Source organism: Hyla sarda, chromosome 11, assembly GCF_029499605.1.
Source record: "Hyla sarda isolate aHylSar1 chromosome 11, aHylSar1.hap1, whole genome shotgun sequence".
NCBI lineage: Eukaryota > Metazoa > Chordata > Amphibia > Anura > Hylidae > Hyla > Hyla sarda.
The window spans coordinates 101240175-101255473 of NC_079199.1; the positions used below are offsets into that span (position 1 = coordinate 101240175).

The following is a 15299-nucleotide window of genomic DNA, read 5'->3' on the forward strand; positions in this document are numbered from 1 at the left end:
GGGAAAAAAAAAGTTAGAGCAGGAGGGAGGGCGGCAGGCGGGCGGGCGGGCGAGGGGATCTGCTGATGTGAGGAAAGGAATTTGGGAATTTTACATTTACTGATGTTGGGAGTTTTTTTTTTTTTTTGTATTTTTGAAAACCTAGATTCTCCCCCCTCCCCCTGCCGCCGCCCCTCCCCCCCAGCATTCCATATCTTGTCTGGAGGAAAGATTTAAAGGCTCTTATAGAGATTTTTATATATCTGGAGGGTTCAGGGAAGATATTGGCTCTCTGGGCCATTGTTATACGCGCTTATTAGATTGCAAGCTCTTCAGGATAGGGGGGGGGGGGCTGATTTTAAAGCAAAACATTTTGTGCTCTGTTCTTTAGGTGATGGAAACTAATGTCAAGTCTGATGAAGTGTCGGAATGTGCGGGGGGGGGGGGGGGGGTTGGAGTGCGAGCTCTGCGGGCGAGAATTTCTTTATTAGCTCTCAGTAATAATGTTAGAGTGCAAGCTCTGCAGACTAGAAGGGATTAGCATTGCTTGCTTGTAATGGGTGGGGGGGGGGGAGGTGTTGAGGTAGCAAATGACATTAGAATGCAAGCTCTGCGGGCAAGAATTATTATTTTTTTTTTTTAAAGCTATTAGTAATAATATGGGAGTGGAGGTCAAATTTTAAGTGCAAGCTCTGCAGTCAAGAAGGGATTAAAAATACTTATTTTGTTTATTTATTTTATTTACTGTATTTGTTTATTTATTTATTATTTATTTAATTAATTAATTTCTTTTATATATATATATATATATATATATATATTTATTTATTTATTTTAAAGCTCTTGGTAATAATGTGGGAGTGGAAGTCAAAATTTGAGTGCAAGCTCTGCAGACAAGAAGGGATTACAAATGCTTATTTATTTATTTAATTTATTTATTTACTGTATTTATTTTATTTTATTTATTTGAATTTTTTTTAAAGCTCTTGGTAATAATATGGGAGTGGAAGTAAAAATTTGAGTGCAAGCTCTGCAGACAAGAAGGGATTACAAATGCTTGCTTGTAATATGGGGATGGAGCTAAGAGGTGACATTAGAGTGCAAGCTCTGCAGGCAAGACAGCAGAAGACCTTGAACAATGTTTCCCAACCAGGGGTGCCTTCAGCTGTTGCAAAACTACAACTCCCAGCATGTTGGACTATATAGTAGTATATAGTATAGCTCAGTGTTTCCCAACCAGGGGTGCCTCCAGCTGTTGCAAAACTACAACTCCCAGCATGTTGGACCATATAGTAGTATATAGTATAGGCCAGTGTTTCCCAACCAGGTTTGCCTCCAACTGTTAAAAAACTACAACTCCCAGCATGCCCGGACAGCCGTTGGCTGTCCGGGCATGCTGGGAGTTATAGTTTTGCAACAGCTGGAGGCACCCTGATTGGGAAACACTAACCAGCAAATTTATCCAACAGGTGACATTAGAGTGCAAGCTCTGCAGACAAGATTTTTTTAGGAACTTAGGATTTAAAAAAAACATAGCTGTTTTCTTCCAAGAACATCGCCACCCTTGTCCTCAGGATGTGTGCGGTATTGCAGCTCCAGTCCATTGAGGCGAATGGAGCAGAGTTGTAATAACGCACACAATCTGAGGACAGGGGTGGCGCTGTTTTTGGACAAAAAGCAGCTATTTCTCCTTAAAGGGGTACTCAGGTGAAAAAACTTTTTTTTTAAATCAACTGGTGCCAGAAAGTTAAACAGATTTGTAAATTACTTCTATTTAAAATCTTAATCCTTCCAGTACTTATCTACTGCTGTAAGCTCCATGGAAAGTTCTTGCAACAGCTGGAGGCACCCTGGTTGGGAAACACCGAACTAACAATTTTTCCCAACAGATGAAGTTTGATCGTAAGCTCTTTAGGCCAGAGTTTACATTAGGATATGGTCGACGAGCTGGGAGAATTAATGGGGGGGTTCTTAGAGTGCAAGCTCTGCGGGCAAGAATATAGGCAAGGTCTTCAACCTGCGGCTGTTGCAAAACGACAACTTCCAGCTGGTCCAGGTTTGAGGCCCAGACGAAGTATAGAGTGAAAGACGACCATAGCTCTCACAGAGGAGGTGAGGAGTAGCTTTATTCCGTCACAACACGGCTGGCGACATTTCGGCTACGCAAATGCAGCCATTACCAAACAACATGACTGTGGACATAGGCTGGTATATATATATGCACAAACGTGATTGGTAAATAGATAAATGACATGCAGGTGGAGCATACATTATACAGTGACTCCCGACCTACAATGGCCCCGACATATGATCATTTCAGCATACGATCACTCTCAGAGACCATCACATGTTGAAGGCAGCATCAACATACGATGCTTTTGTATGTCGGGGCCATCGCATAAATGGCTATCTGGCAGCGCAGACTGCTTCAGCTGCCACCGGATAGCCGTTTACGGTGCCCCGTGTGGTCCGCTGACGATCACTTACCTGTCCTCGGGGCTCCGGCGCGTCCTCTTTGGGATCCCCTGCATCGTCGGTGCTCTCCATCATCGTCCGCATCACGTCGCTGTGCACGCCGTCCAGTCATCCAATAGGAGCGGCGTGCGTAGCGACTTGATGGCGGCGACGGAGAGCGAGGATGCCGGGGAAGCAGAGGCCTTGCCGGAGCGTCAGGGACACCCCGGGGACCCGGCGACAGCGTCGGAAGGCGACATCCAGGGCAGCGGTGACGAGTGGTGACGGTCCGGAGCGGTGGGGACGCGTGAGTATAACCTCCAATACCAGTGGTCTTCAACCTGCGGACCTCCAGATGTTGCAAAACTACCACTCCCAGCATGCCCGGACAGCCGTTGGCTGTCCGGGCATGCTGGGTGTTGTAGTTTTGCAACATCTGGAGGTCCGCAGGTTGAAGACCACTGTCCTATACTTTACATTGCACGGATCCCTCAACATACGATGGTTTCAACAAATGATGGTCCATTTGGAACGGATTACCTTCGTATGTTTAGGGACCACTGTGTGTGTGTGTGCGCATATATATTTATTTATTTGCTTATATATATTAATATGTTTACACACACACATATATATATAATAGTTTTTAATTTTTTTTATTTACATATATATTAATATATTTACATATATATATTAACATGTTTACATATAAATATATATATATATATATATATATATATATATATATATATATATGCAGGCGAGTGTTTCTTAGTATGAATAATTCTGGATACATTTACTCGCTTCCTTTAGGTATCGCATTTCTCCAGGATGACGAGTCTCGGCTTCTATAAACGTGTCTGAAATGTGATTTTAATTACAGGCGGCCGGGGCCAACGCAGCGTATTAGTGCGACATCTCCGTCACTTCCTCCTTAAGATCATCTGCTTGCGATTCTGTGGCCCTGGTCATGTGACCGCCGGGGTCATTTGATGCCCTCTGTACGCAAACACGTTCAAGATCAACAGGCACGGATGCTGGCGCTCCACTGCTAAAATGGGGCACAGGTATAAAAAAATGCTGCAAAGTCACTATTCCATCTGCGATAACTTAAAGTGGTATTCTGGAGACAGTATGAAGCCATGGCTTAAAGGGGTACTCTAGAGGAAAATAAATATTTTCAAATCAACTGGTGCCAGAAAGTTGTACAGATTTGTAAATTACTTCTAAATAAAAATCTTAACCCTTCCAGTATTTATCAGCTGCTGTATGCTCCACAGGAAGTTGTGTAGTTCTTTCCAGTCTGACTTCAGTGCTCTCTGCTGACACTGCTGTCCGTATCAGGAACTGTCCAGAGCAGGAGAGGTTCATTATGTGGAATTGCTTGTACTCTGGACAGTACCTGACATGAAAAGAGGTGTCAGCAGAGAGCCCTGTGGTCAGACTGGAAAGAACTACACAACTTCCTCTGGAGCATACAGCAGCTGATCAGTAATTTACAAATCTGTATAACTTTTTGGCACCAGTTGATTTTGGAAAAATTATCTTCCACCGGAGTACCCCTCTAAGATTTGGAATGTTTTCCTAATGGGAACACCTATCCAATTGGAGCTATGATGAGCTGGGGGCCCCTTCTCTATTGGCCCCAAACAGCTGTATGGGCTCCCTCTATGGCATACATAGCTTTCCTCTATAGCTAGAATGCATTAGAATACATTATGACAAGGCTGTTCCCCTTTAAACATGTGTTCCAGTCCTGTATTATAAAAATTCCTCTAACCCCCAGAGGAATTAAAGGCCGAGTTATCCTACAGTTGGGTGAGGACGATCCAGAAACCATCTTCTTCCCCTGCGCTAGTTCTTTAATTGTGGTGATTTTTTTCTTCTCTGTCTCTTCTCAGCAGGTCTCCCCAGCACCTACAGGAAAAAGCTCCTCTTCTCTGAAAGCGCTGCCAATTACAAGCGGTGCCAGGCGCACACGCAGGCTGCAGAGTCGGTGATGCAGACGAGCAAACAAACCCTTCAGATGTAGGAGACGTCGTATCTCACCGGCAGGTTCTGTCGAGGCAGTCATCAAAAAACCGTGTAGAACTGAAGACTCAGACTGTAGAGTTCCGCAACGTGAGGAACCCAATGCGTCTGTGACAAGACAGCCGCCGGGAGATGAGAAATTCGGCTAAATCCAATATGGATGCCAAGCAAATTCATTTCAAAGATCAATGAGCGTTGCTGGAAGGGTTACCTGTTGCTTCTTGAATTGATATAGCTCCTCCAAACCCAGACCACCAGATAAAGCTAGATTAAGATCCACAATTAGCACGAATGACGGACCAGGATCGGAATAAAGGAATCATACTATAGTCTCTAGGTCCTCATACACCTTAGTCTAAAGCAGAAGTCTCATGCTGCCGCCCTCTAGATGCTGCAAAACTTCAATTCCCAGCATGCCCGGACAGCCAACGGCTGTCCGGGCATGCTGGGAGTTGATGTTTTGCAACATCTAGAGGGCCACAGTTGGAGACTATTGGTCACCTAAACCCACCAACTTTGGCAGGAAGGGGCGACTGATGTATGAAGGCCTCCAAATTCCTCCCGAAACATGACGTTGCAAGAGAGAAGGATCAGGCATGTAGGATTAGCACTGCCTAACTCTTGTCCTCCATCGGTGATACATGAACATTCAACTGCTAAACCCAACAACTTTGGCGGGATCGCCTAAAGGGTATAAAGGTCTCCCAATTCTTCCTCGAAAGATGACGTTTCAGGAGAAAACCAAAGCTGGCTCTGCCTATAGGCAAAATAGGCAGCCGCCTAGAGCGCCCTCTTGATGGGGGTGCCGCTCTGCCTGTTGCAATAAAGTTAGCCAGCATCTGAAGCACCCACCCATCTGAAGCACCTGTCTATCAAGCAAAACCCCGCCACGCTACCCCCACCCCACACATACTATAATAATCAGCTTTTTTCAGCCTACTGGAGGAGCGCAGCACCACCTCCTAGGCAGACAGGGGAGACAACTTAGGCCAGGTTCATCCAACATCCTGATATCGTGCGCGCCTCCATACATCAGGAGGAGCCAATGGGCGGGGTCAAGAAGTGGCAAAATTAGCTTTTGCCTAGGTTGCAAAAATCCTTGCACCAGGCCTGGAGAGAAGGATCAGGCAGGTTGGATTCCAACTATTCAACTCTTTTTTTTTTTCATTAGGAAATATGAACATTTTGCTGTGCCGGCTATACCCATCAGTCTTTGGCGGGACTGCCTATAGTGTATGAAGGACTACCATTTCTCCATTGAAAGATGATGTTGCAGGAGAGAAGGATCAGGCATGTTGGATTTCAATTGCTCAACTCGAAGACACATGAACATTCGGCTGTGTCGGCTACATCCCCCAACTTTGGTGAGATCGCCTAAACTGTATGAAGGCCTCCTAATTTCCCTGACAGATGACATTAAGGGAGAGAAAGATTGGGCATGTTGGATTCCAACTGCCCAAATCTTTTGTGAGGACACATGAACATTCAGCTGCACCTCTAATCTTACTAACTTTGGAGGGACTGCCTAAAGTGTATGAAGGCATAGCAATTTTCCATCAAAGATGATGTAGAGAAAGAAAAGGATCGGGTATGTTGAATTCCAGCTCCTTAACTCTATTGCTATCCATCGATGACACATGAATATTTTGGCTGTGACAGGCTAAACCCCACCAACTTTGGCTACACTGCTTAAACTATATGAAGGCCTCTCAATTCTTCCATGACAGACGACGTTGCAGGAGAGAAGGATCAGGCTTGTTGGATTTCAACTGCCCAACTCTTTTGTTCTCAAGGACAAATGATCATTCAGCTGTGACGGCTAAACCTACCAACTTTGGTGGGACCGCCTAAAATGTATGAAGGCCTTCTAATTTCCCTGACAGATGACGTTAAGGGAGAGAAGGATCGGGCATGTTGGATTCCAACTGCCCAACTCTTTTGTGAGGACACATGAACATTCAACTGTACAGCTAAACCTACTAACTTTGGCGGGACTGCCTAAAGTGAATGAAGGCCTTGCAATTCTCCATCGAAGATGACGTTGAGACAGAGAAGGATCAGGCATGTTGAATTCCAACTGCCCAACTCTATTGCTCTTCATTGAGGACACATGAACATTTCGGCTGTGTCGGCTAAACCCTCCAACTTTGTCTACACTGCCTAAACTGTATAAAGGCCTCTCAATTCTTCCTCGACAGACAACGTTGCGGGAGAGAAGGATCAGGTTTTTTGGATTTCAACTGTCCAACTCTTTTGTTCTCCATCAAGGTCACATGAACATTTGTCTGTGACCCCTAAATCCCTCAACTTTGGTGGGACTGCCTAAAGTTTATGAAGGCCTCCTAATTTCCATGACAGATGACGTTGTGGGAGAGCAGGATCAGGCTTGTGGGATTTTTACTGGCCAACTATTTTTTGAGGACACATGAACATTTGGCTGTATTGCTATACCTACCAACTTTGGCTGGGACTGCCTAAAGGGTATGAAGGCATCACAATTCTCCATCGAGAGAGGATGTTGAGAAAGAAGAGGATCGGGCATGTTGAATTCCAACTGCCCAACTCTATTGCGCTCCATCGAGGACACATGAACATTCGGCTGTGCCGGCTAAACCCCCCAACTTTGTCGGGACTGCCTAAACTGTATGAAGGCCTCTCAATTCTCCATTGTTCAGGCTTGTTGGATTGCAACTTCCCAACTCTTTTGTTCTCCATTGTATGGAAGGATCAGGAACGATAGCTGTCAACCCAATAAATGTTCAGTCAACAGCTACCGAAGGCACAAGGGCACCTTAAGGCTCTGCCCACATCAACTTTGGGTTGTGCGTTCAAAGAATACATAGACAAACCACCAACAAGCCATGCCAACAGTTATCTACTGAAGGCCAATTGAATCCATTAAACAAAGTCTCCTAGTAACCACATTTGGTCCATTTCCCGAACGTATATTCAAAAGCGTGGTCTACCATTGTATATATTGAGTGTACGGCCCAAACGGGACATGAATGGGGCGTTAACACTTCCCCTTTTCATTTAATTTCAGATTCCTTGGTTGTATCCAACTTGTATGAACCAACATGGCCTCTACACCTAGATTGTCACCCAACTTTTCTATACTTCTCAATGGAAGATCCCGGTAACACAATAATGGAGAGGAACAAAGATTTTGACCCAACAAAAGCTGGCTGACCCCAACATGGAAGCTGCAATGGCGGCAAAATTTCTTACCCAGCTCTCCCAAATAAATTCAATTCAACTTAGGAGATGACTTGAGGACTAATCTTTACTGGGGAAAAGATGGAAAGAAAACCTTTAGGGTAATTTACATGAATACTCATAGCTGGTATGGCCCTTTAAGACTGCGCGGTAACACAGTGCACCTATGTGAGTACAGCGGAGGGGAACGACTGTAGAATACGACCGCCAGGTGCTTCACACCTACAGTACAAAGAATGTCTTTGTTCCTCCAATCCAGGCGTCTGCATTGATTTAGTGGGCGCTCGAGAGGGTTTCCCGAAAACAAAAGGCCTCCAGCCTGCACCATGGGGTTCTGGTAAGGTTCCACCTTTCTGAAAAAAATAAATAAAAAATACCAGCCATGCTCATTTGCATGATTATATATATCACAGGATACACATATGCTGGGGAAATTTTGTCCTATTCTGGCCCTATAACTTTATTTTTCCTTATACGGGCCTGTATGAGGGTAATTTTTTGCGCCCCGATCTGTAGTTTTTAATAGTTCCATTTTTGTTTTGATGTGAATTATTGATCGCTTTTATATTTTATTAAATTTAAGACTTACAGTTAGTTACTAACTACAACTCCCAGCATGCCCTGATACAGCCTGTGGCTTGGCAGCTGCCCCAAATGAAAACTACAACTCCCAGCATGTTGGACCATATTGTAGTATATAGTATAGGACAGTGTTTCCCAACCAAGTTTGCCTCCAGCTGTTGCAAAACTACAACTCCCTGGATGTTGGACTATATTGTGGTATATAGTATAGGTCAGTGTTTCCCAACCAGGTTTGCCTCCAGCTGTTGCAAAACTACAACTCCCAGCATGTTGGACTATATAGTATTATATAGTATAGGTCAGTGTTTCCCAACCAGGTTTGCCTCCAGCTGTTGCAAAACTACAACTCCCAGCATGCTGGCTTAAATAGTAGTATATAGTATAGGTCAGTGTTTCCCAACCAGGGGTGCCTCCAGCTGTTGCAAAACTACAACTCCCTGGATGTTGGACTATACAGTAGTATATAGTATAGGTCAGTGTTTCCCAACCAGGTTTGCCTCCAGCTGTTGCAAAACTACAACTCCCAGCATGTTGGACTATATAGTATTATATAGTATAGGTCAGTGTTTTCTAACCAGGGGTGCCTCCATCTGTTGCAAAACTACAACTCCCACCATGTTGGACTATATAGTAGTATATAGTATAGGTCAGTGTTTCCCAACCAGGGGTGCCTCCAGCTGTTGCAAAACTACAACTCCCAGGATGTTGGACTATATTGTAGTATATAGTATAGGTCAGTGTTTCCCAACCAGGTTTGCGTCCAGCTGTTGCAAAACTACAACTCCCAGGATGTTGGACAATATAGTAGTATATAGTATAGGTCAGTGTTTCTCAACCAGGTTTGCCTCCAGCTGTTGCAAAACTACAACTCCCAGCATGTTGGACTATATTGTAGTATATAGTATTGGTCAGTGTTTCCCATCCAGGGGTGCCTCCAGCTGTTGCAAAACTACAACTCCCAGGATGTTGGACAATATAGTAGTATATAGTATAGGTCAGTGTTTCTCAACCAGGTTTGCCTCCAGCTGTTGCAAAACTACAACTCCCAGCATGTTGGACTATATTGTAGTATATAGTATTGGTCAGTGTTTCCCATCCAGGGGTGCCTCCAGCTGTTGCAAAACTACAACTCCCAGCATGTTGGACAATATAGTATTATATAGTAGAGGTCAGTGTTTCCCAACCAGGGGTGCCTCCAGCTGTTGCAAAACTACCACTCCCAGCATGTTGGACAATATAGTATTATATAGTAGAGGTCAGTGTTTCCCAACCAGGTTTGCCTCCAGCTGTTGCAAAACTACAACTCCCAGCATGTTGGACAATATAGTATTATATAGTAGAGGTCAGTGTTTCCCAACCAGGTTTGCCTCCAGCTGTTGCAAAACTACAACTCCCAGCATGTTGGACAATATAGTATTATATAGTAGAGGTCAGTGTTTCCCAACCAGGTTTGCCTCCAGCTGTTGCAAAACTACAACTCCCAGCATGCCCGGACAGCCGTTGGCTGTCCGGGCATGCTGGGAGTTATAGTTTTGCAACAGCTGGAGGCGCTCTGGTTAGGAAACACTAGTATAGGTTATAACATTCCGGGAATCGGAGGATTGGTTGGATTAACACCAGCTATTGCATTGCCGGTATTTTTAATATAAAAATACTGTCAATGTGGCCAAAATACCGGCTGAAAATACCTAGGTTCCAGCATGCTGCAACATCTGGAGGTCCGCAGTTTGGACACCACTGCTATCGGTGATCATTATAGCCTCTTAAAGGGCTCCATCTCTGGAAAAGTAAGAACTGAGTGTATGTGAAATTCAGAGAGGAGCAAAAACTATAATAACATGCAGGAAAATATATACATATGTGTGTATAAATTACCGTAATAACACACCGTGCCCGAGCATTAGGGGACACCGCTGCGTCGTGAATATATACTCCACAAAACGTTACCGCTGTAAAAGTACAGAGAAAGGGCGACGATTCGGGAATCTGTATAATTTGCTGCTATTTTTTTCCTCTCATAGCCGAATCGGCAGGAAACCCTTTGTAATAGAAGCCTTGGGAACACTTATTGCACAATGCCCCCTGCTGGTCTGCTGTGGTAGAGACTCATGGAGAACATTTAATGGGGGTTTTCGGATAAAGGGGTCATTTATAAACACCGGCGGAGACAATAGCGTGAAGTAAAAGTAATTATATATTGTGGGGGGTGTCCTGCAGGGAATTGGCATACTGTCTGTTCTCCGGTACTATGAATGTAGAATAAGATTGCATCATATTGTGCGGAGAGAGAACAGGCAGCAATGAGATGGACCACCTTAGGATTCTGTCATCCAAGATCCCAAATATAATGGGGAGCCGTCCCTTTATGGTGTATGACCACTAACCCCCAATTATAGTTTTTAGTTTTAATGTTTTTCATGTTCACACACAAAATTGGGAAAGGAAAATCATGTGCGGTATTTAGGAAAGACGTCATGGTTTTGTTAGATTAACCCAGTGCTTCCCATCCAGGGTGCCTCCAGCTGTTGCAAACCTACATCTCTCAGCATGCCCAGACAGTTGAAGGCTCTATGTTATGACTGATTTTTTTTTTCCCAATACCATTGGAGGCTCAATCATACAGCATGTACAGGTTGGCATAATAAACAATTAACAAATGTATAAAATATATTGCTACTATATAAGTCCATGTTCTTTAAACTTCATGGTCATAATACACAATATATTCAGGTTATGTCCCTATAGTACAGTAAGAATGTAACTTCTGTAATACTGCCCTCTGTGGGCAAGAAAATAATTACTATAATACTGCTCCTATATCTACTATAATACTGCCTCCTATATAGAAGAAAATAACTACTATAATACTGCCTCCTATATAGAAGAATATAACTGCTATAATACTGCTCCGATATACAAGAATATAACTACTATAATACTGCTCATATATACAAGAATATAACTACTATAATACTGCTCCTATATACAAGAATATAACTACTATAATACTGCCCCCTATATACAAGAATATAACTACTATAATACTGCCTCCTATATACAAGAATATAACTACTTTAATACTGCTCCTATATACAAGAATATAACTACTATAATACTGCTCCTATATACAAGAATATAACTACTATAATACTGCCCCCTATATACAAGAATATAACTACTATAATACTGCCTCCTATACACAAGAATATAACTACTATAATACTGCTCCTATATACAAGAATATAACTACTATAATACTGCCAATATATACAAGAATATAACTACTATAATACTGCTCTTATATACAAGAATATAACTACTATAATACTGCTCCTATATACAAGAATATAACTACTATAATACTGCTCCTATATACAAGAATATAACTACTATAATACTGCCCCCTATATACAAGAATATAACTACTATAATACTGCCTCCTATACACAAGAATATAACTACTATAATACTGCTCCTATATACAAGAATATAACTACTATAATACTGCCAATATATACAAGAATATAACTACTATAATACTGCTCTTATATACAAGAATATAACTACTATAATACTGCTCCTATATAAAAGAATATAACTACTATAATACTGCTCCTATGTACAAGAATATAACTACTATAATACTGACTCCTATATACAAGAATATAACTACTATAATACTGCCTCCTATATACAAGAATATAACTACTATAATACTGCTCCTATATACAAGAATATCACTACTATAATACTGATCCTATATACAGGAATATAACTACTATAATACTGCCTCCTATGTACCGGAATATAGCTACTATAATACTGCTCCTATGTACAGGAATATAACTGAACATAGACTGGTACATATACCAATTTCCTATGACGTGTAGGTAAATACCATCAGATTTGAGGGGTCCGCTCTCCGTTCCCCCAGACTCAGTAGCGGTGGAATATAAATCAATATTAGATTGTACATTATTCCTATGACATTAAACAAATCTATTGTAAAATCTGCTTTGTGACCTATTTTGCACAATCCCCTGCTCCGGATAATCAGCATGCCCGGCTCATGCCAACTATCTGTTGTGTTGGGCCACATAAGGTTGAGTACCAGTTTCCTGTGCCAGTCCTGGATAGCGGTGACCTCATTTGGCGACATGCATCCGCATCATCCAATGATTACAGTGATGGCACCAGAGCTGTGTGTTCATATGCCCAGGACCTAAGGGGTTAAGTGGCACAGGTGTCGCCTGGTATGGAGTGCGGAAGCCAACGTGAGGATAACTGGTTCCTAACAGATGGTAGATGGATAGATGGCAGCTTTCATGCCACGTCCGCAAGACACTTGCCCAAGTTCCCCATGTGGAGTGTTGAATTTTAAAAGGAATTAGTGAAGTTATCTGTATCGTAATTTTGATGCGCAGTTCTTGGCGAAAAGAGATGGGAAGCAAAACACATGGTGCACAAAATTATATATACACATCACTGTTCACGGAAGGAGGAAAAAATATCAGTCAAAAATTCCAGTACATAGGGGGCAGTATTATAGTAGTTATATTCTTGTATATAGGAGCAGTATTATAGTAGTTATATTCTTGTATATAGGAGCAGTATTATAGTAGTTATATTCTTGTATATAGGGGCAGTATTATAGTAGTTATATTGTTGCATATAGGAGCAGTTATAGTAGTTCTATTCTTGTATATAGGAGCAGTATTATAGTAGTTATATTCTTGTATATAGGGGCAGTATTATAGTAGGTATATTCTTGTATATAGGAGCAGTATTATAGTAGTTATATTATTGTATATAGGAGCAGTATTATAGTAGTTATATTCTTGTATATAGGAGGCAATTTTTATTGTGCAAACAAACAAAATTACAATTAACATAATTTCTTACAATGCAAAACAAAAATAACAAGCATTGTACACACAATGACTACTCAACTAGAGTATGTACAGAGTAATATTAAACTTAGAAAGTCCACATTTGCTGGAAAAGGAAAAACACAAAAAATTTAATAAAATAACATGACATCATCTGTGTTAAACCAAAGAGACATTCCTCCATAATTTCCCATTATTTTGGTTCCTCCGTATCTCTAATGACTTTACCCACTGGAGCTCGGACATGATCTGTCTTACTGCTGTGTTGTGATGGAATGGCTCATTGTGTATGGACACTCTAGTTCTCATGTGCCAATGGTAATATTTAATGATTGTTATAATTATGTACATTGTCTCTCTGTCTACAGTCCTGTTACTGGATGGTACAGCATATATGATGTCAGGATACGTCAGGTTCTGCAGTAATGGGATGTTCAGCTTACTGGACACTTCTTCCCATATCCTCCTCCCGGCCCTGCAGTCAGATATGAAATGCTCCATGGTCTCCTCCTGCTGACAACCCAGAGGACAGTTCCTATCTGAGACACTTAGATATTTCAGGTTACCCCTGACAAAGAGCCTCCCATGGAGCGACAGCCAAGCTATGTCAAAGAATTTTGCGGGGAGTCGTTTCCCATTGAGGAACTTAAGACTTTCCTGTAAAGTGCTGGTCACACAGTCCCTCAAGGCAAGTGGAGAGCAGAAGAAAGCCCTACAAACCCTTACGTATAGATCCTTCCTTGGCTTACTCTCTATATAGGACTTCTCAATGCGCCATCTCTTCAGACATCTGAGCCCGTATTCCAGGTACGGGGGGAGGTAGTCACGCGTCCATCTCCCCCTCTTGAGACTGCCGCCTCGCACCCAAGACTCTGCAAAAGGCAATATCCAGTCCCTGACACTATTCGCCCACAGAGAGCTGTTTGAGTCCATGCAACCAAAATTAACTTTTAGAAACATGGAGTCAAAGAACACCCTTGGATTCAGCATATCCAACCCACCCTCTCTCCTCTGTAGGTAGGTGACCCCTCTTTTTATCAGGTTCAACCTGTTCCCCCAGAACATTTGGAAGAACAGGCTAAAGAGCCGAGCAGAGAAAGATTCTGGCAAAGGAAAAACAACAGAGACATACAAAAAGACAGGGACCAGGTAAGTCTTCAACATTTTAACCCTTTCTCTATAGGTCAGCCTCCAGTTCTTCCATCGCTGAACCTTTGCATTTCCGGCTTCCAACTTCTCTTCCCAATTTAATTTGGCGTTATCGTCCCTCCCGAATTTGACCCCTAGGATTTTAATATAGGAGGAGGCTCTCACAAATTGGAGCAGATCAAAGTCTGGATCAGAATCAGATATCCAGAGAGCTTGACTCTTCTCAAGGTTGACCAGAGACCCTGAGGCCTCCGAGTAACTTCTGATGGCTGCAGACAACATCTCCACCTCACGAGGCTCAGATATCACTACAGTCACATCATTCGCGTAGGCAACAACACTCAGGGGTAGGCAGTGGGGGACCGGCACCCCCTGAAAACCACACTCCTGCAGTGACCTCAGAAATGGGTCTAAGGCAAACACATACAGCAGCGGACTCAGTGGGCAACCTTGTCTCACCCCCGCCTCAACCCTGAAGGTGTCACCTTGCCAACCATTGATCAGAGGAAAGCTCTCGGCCTCACAATACAAAGTCTTCAGCCAATCGATGAATTGTCCCGGAATACCGTACTTTGACAAAGTGGCCCATAGATACTCGTGATCTACTCTGTCAAAGGCTTTAGCCTGGTCAAGACTCACAACATATCTCCCACACCTCAGGGCTTTACATCTCTCAAACATCTCCCTTATGGAGATCACTGCCCCAGAGATGTTCCGCCCTTTTACTGTGCCATACTGACAGCCTGCCAACAGTGCCGGGGACAGACAAACTAACCTAGAAAACAGGATTTTTGCCAGAATCTTCCTGTCGACATTCAAGAGGGCAATCGGCCTCCAGTTCTTGATGTCACTCGGCTCTTTACCTTTAGACAGCAGAATCAGCGAGGACACTCTCATGGATGGAGGCATCAGGTGACTTTCTAGACAATTTGTGTAAACATCCACGAGGATTGGGGCCAAGAGGTCTCTGAATGTCTTATAGAATTCTGCTGTTATCCC

The 15299-nt window shown here is 42.8% G+C and overlaps 1 protein-coding gene across 1 annotated transcript in view; it reads right to left on the bottom strand.

Annotated features, from left to right (window-relative positions):
- The window catches only part of KIRREL1 (kirre like nephrin family adhesion molecule 1), a 330948-nt gene that overhangs the window by 251130 nt on the left and 64519 nt on the right, over positions 1-15299 (bottom strand). The gene's annotated exons all lie outside the window — the stretch shown is intronic.